The sequence below is a fragment of the Sinocyclocheilus rhinocerous genome, unplaced genomic scaffold (genome assembly GCF_001515625.1).
Source record: "Sinocyclocheilus rhinocerous isolate Xijiao unplaced genomic scaffold, SAMN03320098_v1.1 scaffold574, whole genome shotgun sequence".
Classification (NCBI taxonomy): Eukaryota; Metazoa; Chordata; class Actinopteri; order Cypriniformes; family Cyprinidae; genus Sinocyclocheilus; species Sinocyclocheilus rhinocerous.
The window spans coordinates 2014434-2021535 of NW_015659919.1; the positions used below are offsets into that span (position 1 = coordinate 2014434).

General features: G+C 40.0%; 1 long non-coding RNA gene across 1 annotated transcript; it reads right to left on the minus strand.

Moving 5' to 3' along the window:
* Positions 1-5625: 5625 nt before the first annotated feature.
* Positions 5626-6216, minus strand: LOC107724308 (uncharacterized). The gene is made up of 3 exons (XR_001638013.1): positions 6139-6216; positions 5927-6060; positions 5626-5816 (listed from the first exon to the last, which is right to left on the minus strand). It is a non-coding gene; the product is annotated as an uncharacterized LOC107724308 (long non-coding RNA).
* Between the last annotated feature and the right edge of the window lie 886 nt (positions 6217-7102).

Sequence of the window (7102 nt, forward strand, 5' to 3'; positions counted from 1 at the left end):
AGCAACAGATGGCCACTTGCGATCAAATGACCCGAGACAGATTTCAATACCAGGTGCAAACACATCCACAGACTCTGTAAAGTATTAGATTCAAGGTGCAATCACAAAAAAGCAGCTATAGCCAACAAACTTAGAGTTCAAAGAAAGAATTGGCATAACATTAATTTGCCTTTTATGCTGCAGAACAATGTGGCCCAGGTCTTGAGTTCATGCATGCATACCTGCGAGGGAGTGTACTTTAAGAGCTTGCCTGGATAGGCCTAATTTGACACTCATTTTCCAGCAAAGGGTGAAACCAGGTTGACTTAAGCTCCACCCCTCCAATGTGTAAACAAATTTCTGGTCCAGCTGGCTCTACTCACCTATTGGCTGATACTGTCCCTGTCAATCACAGCGGCATTATGTAAGCACTGTCTGCAGGTGGAGGTGTATCCCTCCATATTTCACTGGCACTCGAGCGTGTCAACTTAGCCTTGCCTGCATCTGTCACAAGCTCAGTTGGGTTCAGCAAACTCAACCCCATTGACACTGTGGTAGTTTGAACAGCGCGGATACTAAGGATAAACAAGAACGAGCACTTTACAAGCGACAAGTGAGCAGACGCACTAGAACACTTGTGATTAGGCCATACTCGGTGTCTTAATTACGACTCATTAGCATTTAAAAGTAAGTGGTACTGGGGCCATCAAACAGAGATTTGCTTACCGAGTTATAGCACTGAGCAATTCACCGCCACACAAATCCCTCTGAAAAAAGCATTCACTGCATAATCAGAGCAGACAGCTTAGTCCCAGGTTGCAAAGGGCAGCCCATACTGTTTGAAATGTATTACAAACGCACAAAAAAGGGGAAACACTAATCCACGCACTCTCCGAAACAATAGGATTTTCATTAAAAGCGCTAGGATTTCTTAATCATCCAAGAGCCTTGGAAATGTACACTAATAATAAGCATGAAAACCGAGCATGCGGAGGCAATACTCGGCAGAACACGGTGAAACTGTAGGACGGTGACCCTGCAAATAAACCTCCTTTATTTATTTGAACATGCTGGTCTTTCAACATTCAACGCAAGAATGTCTCGCACAGTAAATTTCTTTTCTCACTATGTCTGTCTTTTTTCTTTGCCTCTTTATGGCATGCAAAGTCTAAAAGTGAATTAAATCTCTTCAGAAAACTGCATCAAGGGAGATATTTTCTGTTCAAACAGCCATTTGGGAGTAACAATGTTTTCACATGGATTTTGGGTTTTTTTTGCTTCACATTTGCTGCAAAAGTCCTATGAGCTGTAAAACTGCACATAATGCACTACATTAAAAAATGAAAGTTTGCATAGAATAATATAGATTAGAATATGCTGCACCTGTCATAAACCATAAACTTGTGCACACTGCACAATGAAGTCCATTTAAAAGCAAAAGCAATACATTGCATAGTATACATATTATAGTACACTATTGTATAGTACAGTATGTGCATTAACCATTGTAAGCGTGCACACAATTAAATAAAATGAAATAAATTAAAAATGAAAGTTTTGCATTGCAGTATAGTGTAGAATACTTAGTACAATATATTATAGTATACTCTAGTACAGTAAAGTATAATATATGATGTACTGTCATATGTGCAATAAAGTATAGTGGTATAGCTATTACATAGTATAGTATATGCAACTGCCCCATAAATCTGTGCACAATCACCTCAGATCAAAAGTCAAAACAATGTGTTTCATAGTACAGTGCAGTATATCGTAGTACACTGCATTAGAGTATACTATAGTATGCATTACAGTATAAAGTGTAACATATGCCTAACTGTTATATGGCACATGCAATAAATCTTTGCACATGTAAAATGGTTAAGGCTATATGCATTGCACAATAGTACAATTAGTAGTATAATATAGTACAATATAGTGCATAATTTGGTACAGTACAGTACATTACTGTTGTAAACTGTGCACAACCTCAAGTCTATATGCTGCATAGTGTATTGATGTACAGATCACATAGTACAGTATAGTATTTGATATAATGTTATTCTAACGAAAGACCTCCTTAATGCTGTCTTAACCAACTGTTTACTTAATCAACGCTAAATTGCACGGTTTATTTAGTAAAGCAACCAAACCTGGCACTGCATGTCGGTCACAATGCATGAAGCACCGTAAGCCCTGCAAACACATGAAATATACACAGCAACAGCTCATTATATAACCAGCCGGGATGAACCGAGTGACATCACGACGGGATACACTCAATGGCTGCGTCTCAAAGCCTAGTAAGGCTGCCTACCTAGACAGCATTACTGGAGTCTGTTCGGAGCGCGCCGAACAAATCACACCGCGTTTTAGGAACCATGCGCTATGGTGCGCTCGCTAGGTTTTGGAACACATCCGATGTCTATTAAAACACAGTGACAGTGAAGCGGAGACAAAAGTGTTGTAGCCTACTTGTTGTACGTGCTATTCTTAATTAAACAGACACGGGCGATAAATGCACTTGCATAAACCGTGGATTAAACGGGTTGAAGTCGCAACTCTTAACACTTCCGCGATTGTGTTTTCACATCAAAAGGCTTCCAGCAACAGTGTTGACTCAGCAGAAGTGCGCACAGCTAGGACGAGTGTCAGTTTGCTTAAAAATAAATAAATAAATAAAAGTACAGCTGACTGATCAATAACCCGCAGATAAATGGATGTTTATAAGTCTATCTGGAGCGATGAAAGGAGGCGGGGTGGCGCAGTTACTCAGCCCCGGCGAGAGCGCTCCCTGCTCCGGCTTACAGCTCGCAAATAACCGCCCCGCTTCCCGTGAGCTACTTCAAAGTAGTTATATAATTTTTAATCGAGATGACAAACAGCACATCTTGAACACCTCGCCAGGTCGACCGCAGACAGGTTGACATAATAATTAGTGCAATTGCCACAGTAAATATTTACAAAGGTTTTTAAATAAACGTCACACTCTGTTCCTCCTACGTCCTTTAGTTCCCAGCCATTTTTCCAAGATCACAAGCAAATCCAATTTTGTGCTGGTAAATTAGATGCACGGACTTACTGTACGGTATAACGGGCAGGGACGCGCGAGGCTCTCCGTGCGTTCTCGCGCACTGCCGGTGGAATCGTCTCCCCTCCTCTCGTACAATGATGTCTGCTGCAGCCGAGCTAATAGTTCTATCTCTCCGTGCCCCCACCTCCAGTGAGTGAGTGAGTGAGTGTGTGACGGAGGGAGTGAGTGTGTGGAGGCGTGCGTAAGAGTGTGTGTGAATGTGTAATCCAAATATGGAGCAGTTGGCCGGCCCAGTTAAAGAGAAGGGATTGGAGCAGTGGCGTAACTACAGCCAGTGCAGGCAGTGCAGCCGCACTGGGGCCCGTGCCGCGGGGGGGCCCCACAGCGCACGCGGGCCCTGCCCACATTGCAAGCGACTATATTAATATAAATGAATAATAAACGTATTAATAATAAAATACAATTAGTACCAAGATTCTTCACAGAACATAATAAATATATAAATTTGTATTAATCGTGCGTGTGTGCTTCAGTGGTCTAGTGGTAGAACTTTGGTCAAGCATTTCTGAGGTTTTGGGTTCTAATCCACCCTCGTGTATTTTTTTTCTCTCTCATTAAAACCAAAGTTGTTCATCAGTGATTGTATATCAAGAGCAAGGACATGTTTGTGTGCATTTTGTTTTGTGCTTTTACCAGAACAAAGCCTACGATCGTCTGTGTGAAGACTTATGGGCTAATTTTCATTTTTGGGTGAACTAACCCTTTAAGGCTAGATGGTATACAGGTGTGGCTACTGGGCATACACATATCAATATAGCGTAATTTTTGCCACACTGTACAATAATTACTGTTTTTGCATTATTGCAAGGGGTAGGTTTAGGGTTGGTGTAGATGTTAATAAAACACAATCTAATAGGTAGAAAATTTAATTTCATTGTTAGTTTCCGGCCACAGCTGTATCCCTTCTAGCCACAACCAAGAAGCAGTTTGTTTTCTGGTTCTGAGAGTAAGTTTGCAGTCCAGTGCCCACAGTTACTTCATGTAAATAGCCTTATGAAACTAATTTTCTGTTCTGCTTGCTATGAGTAGAACATTCTGTTTCAACCAGAAAACAAAATTTACATGGAGTGAGATATATATGAGTAGAACATTCCGTTTCAACCAGAAAACAAAATTTACATGGAGTGAGATATATATGACTATTGTTCATTTTGCTAAGACACACCCGGGTCAGTTTAAATGACAATGGTAGTCTATAATATTTTCTTTGAGAATACTCATAAACCCCATTATGGGGGGAATAGAATTAGACTAAATGTTAAATGCATGCACTCACATACACAGACACATTGTGGTCAGAATTTGGGAAGGGACTTTCCACAAGAGTTTGCAGCTATGTTTCTATGGAGACTATAACATACCCATCCTCCACCCTGGAATACATCAGCATATCTGGCCTATTATTTAAGAGTCTCAGTGCACAGAATCTGGTCAAGAAGTTTTACATGACTTACATTTACCTGTAATACAACATTTGAAAACATTGCCAAAATGAATTATAACAGTGCGCACGCAGTGTGAAACGTTTTTCCTAAAAATGTTTATAAAAAGAGTGGGAGACACCACAGATATATCAGTCATACTTTTTCGTCACCATGAAAATAGCTCTGGATGATGGCATGGCATTAAAATGTAAACATACTTTGATTATGAAGGACACGATCAATTGTATTTGAAAATACTTCACTTGAAATAACACATGACATACAACTTTACCATCTTTGGTGTTTTATGTACTATTCTAGTATTTAACAGTATTTATGCAGTATATAATATAACATTTTGAAATATATTTTATTTTATATTTATATTATATTTATTTATATTTTCAGTTTTTATTTGAATTTTACTTTAAGTTTTAGTAATATTGTTACGTGTTTTACATGAATTTTGTTTTAGTTTCCATTTATTTTATTTCAGTTTTAGTAATTTGAATACTTTTGGTTTTTGGCAACATTTCAAATATTAATTTCACGTTTTACATTTAATTTTTTCAACTATTTCATATATTTATGTTTTATTTTATTTCAGCTTTATTTGTTTATATTGCTAATAGTTTTGGTTTTACTTAACAAAAACAACATTGCGTTTAGTCACCCTCATGAACAAACCTTTATGACTGAATGTCTTCCATGGACAAAGATGAATTTCTGAAGAATATCATGACCGCTGTTTTCAATCATGAAAGTGAAGGAGAACTCTATTCATAACTTTGTCTCAAAATGACAAAAGCAGCATTACTAAACTACAGCTTTTGGTACATGCAACTCAAGCACTATATTCCAAGTCTTCTGAAGCCAAACTGTAACTTTTTGTGAGAAACACACTGAAATTTAAGTCGAAATTTAAGCACTGAAATGGACTATAAAAACTGTATACATTGTCACAAAATCGCGATGCATTCCTAGGCGTCTTGTGACACATATGAACAACCTTTATGGTGTTTTCTTGTCATTGTGGAGCTTGACAGTCCCTTTTCACTTTCACTAATAAATAAACAATGAGTAAATAATGACAGAATTCTCATTTTTAATGGGAAATCTGGTGGTGAATCTCAAAGACTGTTGCTAAGGATATGTTGTGTGTGTGTGCTGCTCTCTGTGGATGGGCTATTGATCTTCTGTGAGGAGGCCACGTTAGGCTTCTCCTGTGGGCCTGCTGCTGTTTACACTTAGTGCCCTAATGATCAGCCACTGCTTCTCCAACCCACATCCACATGCCAGATCACACCATCATACACCGCCTGCCAAAAAACACATGCAGCTTTATTCAAAGTGAAAATGAGGGATGCGATTGCGGCGGCATTTGAACATTTCACTTTCTCTGAATGCTGACAGACCGAGTTGTCTGTACCTGTTTTAACACCACACCCAAGCACTGAGTGCCTGTCAAATCCATAGCACAGCAAGCACAGCACTCCTCCTTCCCCTGGCATGTCAGATGTTCATCTGTATATCAGCCACGCACTTTATGCCAGTCATCTTCTCCTGCAAGCACAGTCACGCTCTGTAGGCATCTTGTCAAGTTGTATTCACTATGATGGAAGGACATGTTGATTCCCATACCTTATTTCTGCTCTATCCTCGCAGCCACAGCTGTCTTGAAGTTGCAGAGAGTTTGGGTTGTGTGAAGAAGAACGTGTGCTCTCAGCAGACTATGGCAAAGGGAAGAGGCTTGTTTCTAGATCAAGACTTCTGCCCTCTATTGGTCACAGAGAAAGATTTGTTGTTGTGCAATGTCTATAAAAACAGATTTTCTAACTCACATTTGATTTTAAAGTTGTGAAATGTGAGGGATTTCTACAATAAAGAAAAAGAACAGTATTTTAAAAATCTATTTGTTAGAACTGTGCACATTAATGCTGGAGGTTTTGACAAATTATATAATTTAATTTAATAAATGTGATTGGAAGCATATACATTTTTTAACTTTTAAATATAAAAAAAAAAATTAAGGTATTTTTTAAAACAAATATCATGAACTATTACTTCATAGATATCAGTTTTTGGGGAGTCACACCAAATGTCTTTGATTTGGCAGACAAATTGAAATGTTATGTTAATATGTTATGTTATGTTAAAATGTTAATATTTTCTATAAATAAATAGATAATATCAGATTATGTCAAAATATTTAATACAGTTGTCACGCCCCTGGACTCTTTGTGTGTTTTCCCATCATTGCGGTGCGAGCCCCGCGGGACTGCCATCCTCCAGCGTCACCGTGGTTGGAGTCTCCCTCACCTCCGCCTCCAGCCTCCGAGGCCCGGACTCCGCCTCGGCCCGTAGACCCAGTGGCTCCACCTCGGCTCCTAGCTCCCTCGCCTCCACCGTCACCCATCGATCCATCAGCTCCACCGGGCTCCCTCGTCCCTCCGGCTCCGCCTTGGTCGGGTGTCGACCCGCCAGCGCCTCTGGACTCCACTCCTCTGGCTGCGCCTCGTCGCTCTGTCCCACCGGCTCCGTTGGGCTCCTTCCTCCCGTCAGCTCCACCTTGGTCCTCAGTCGCTCCGGCTCCGCCGCGGATCTC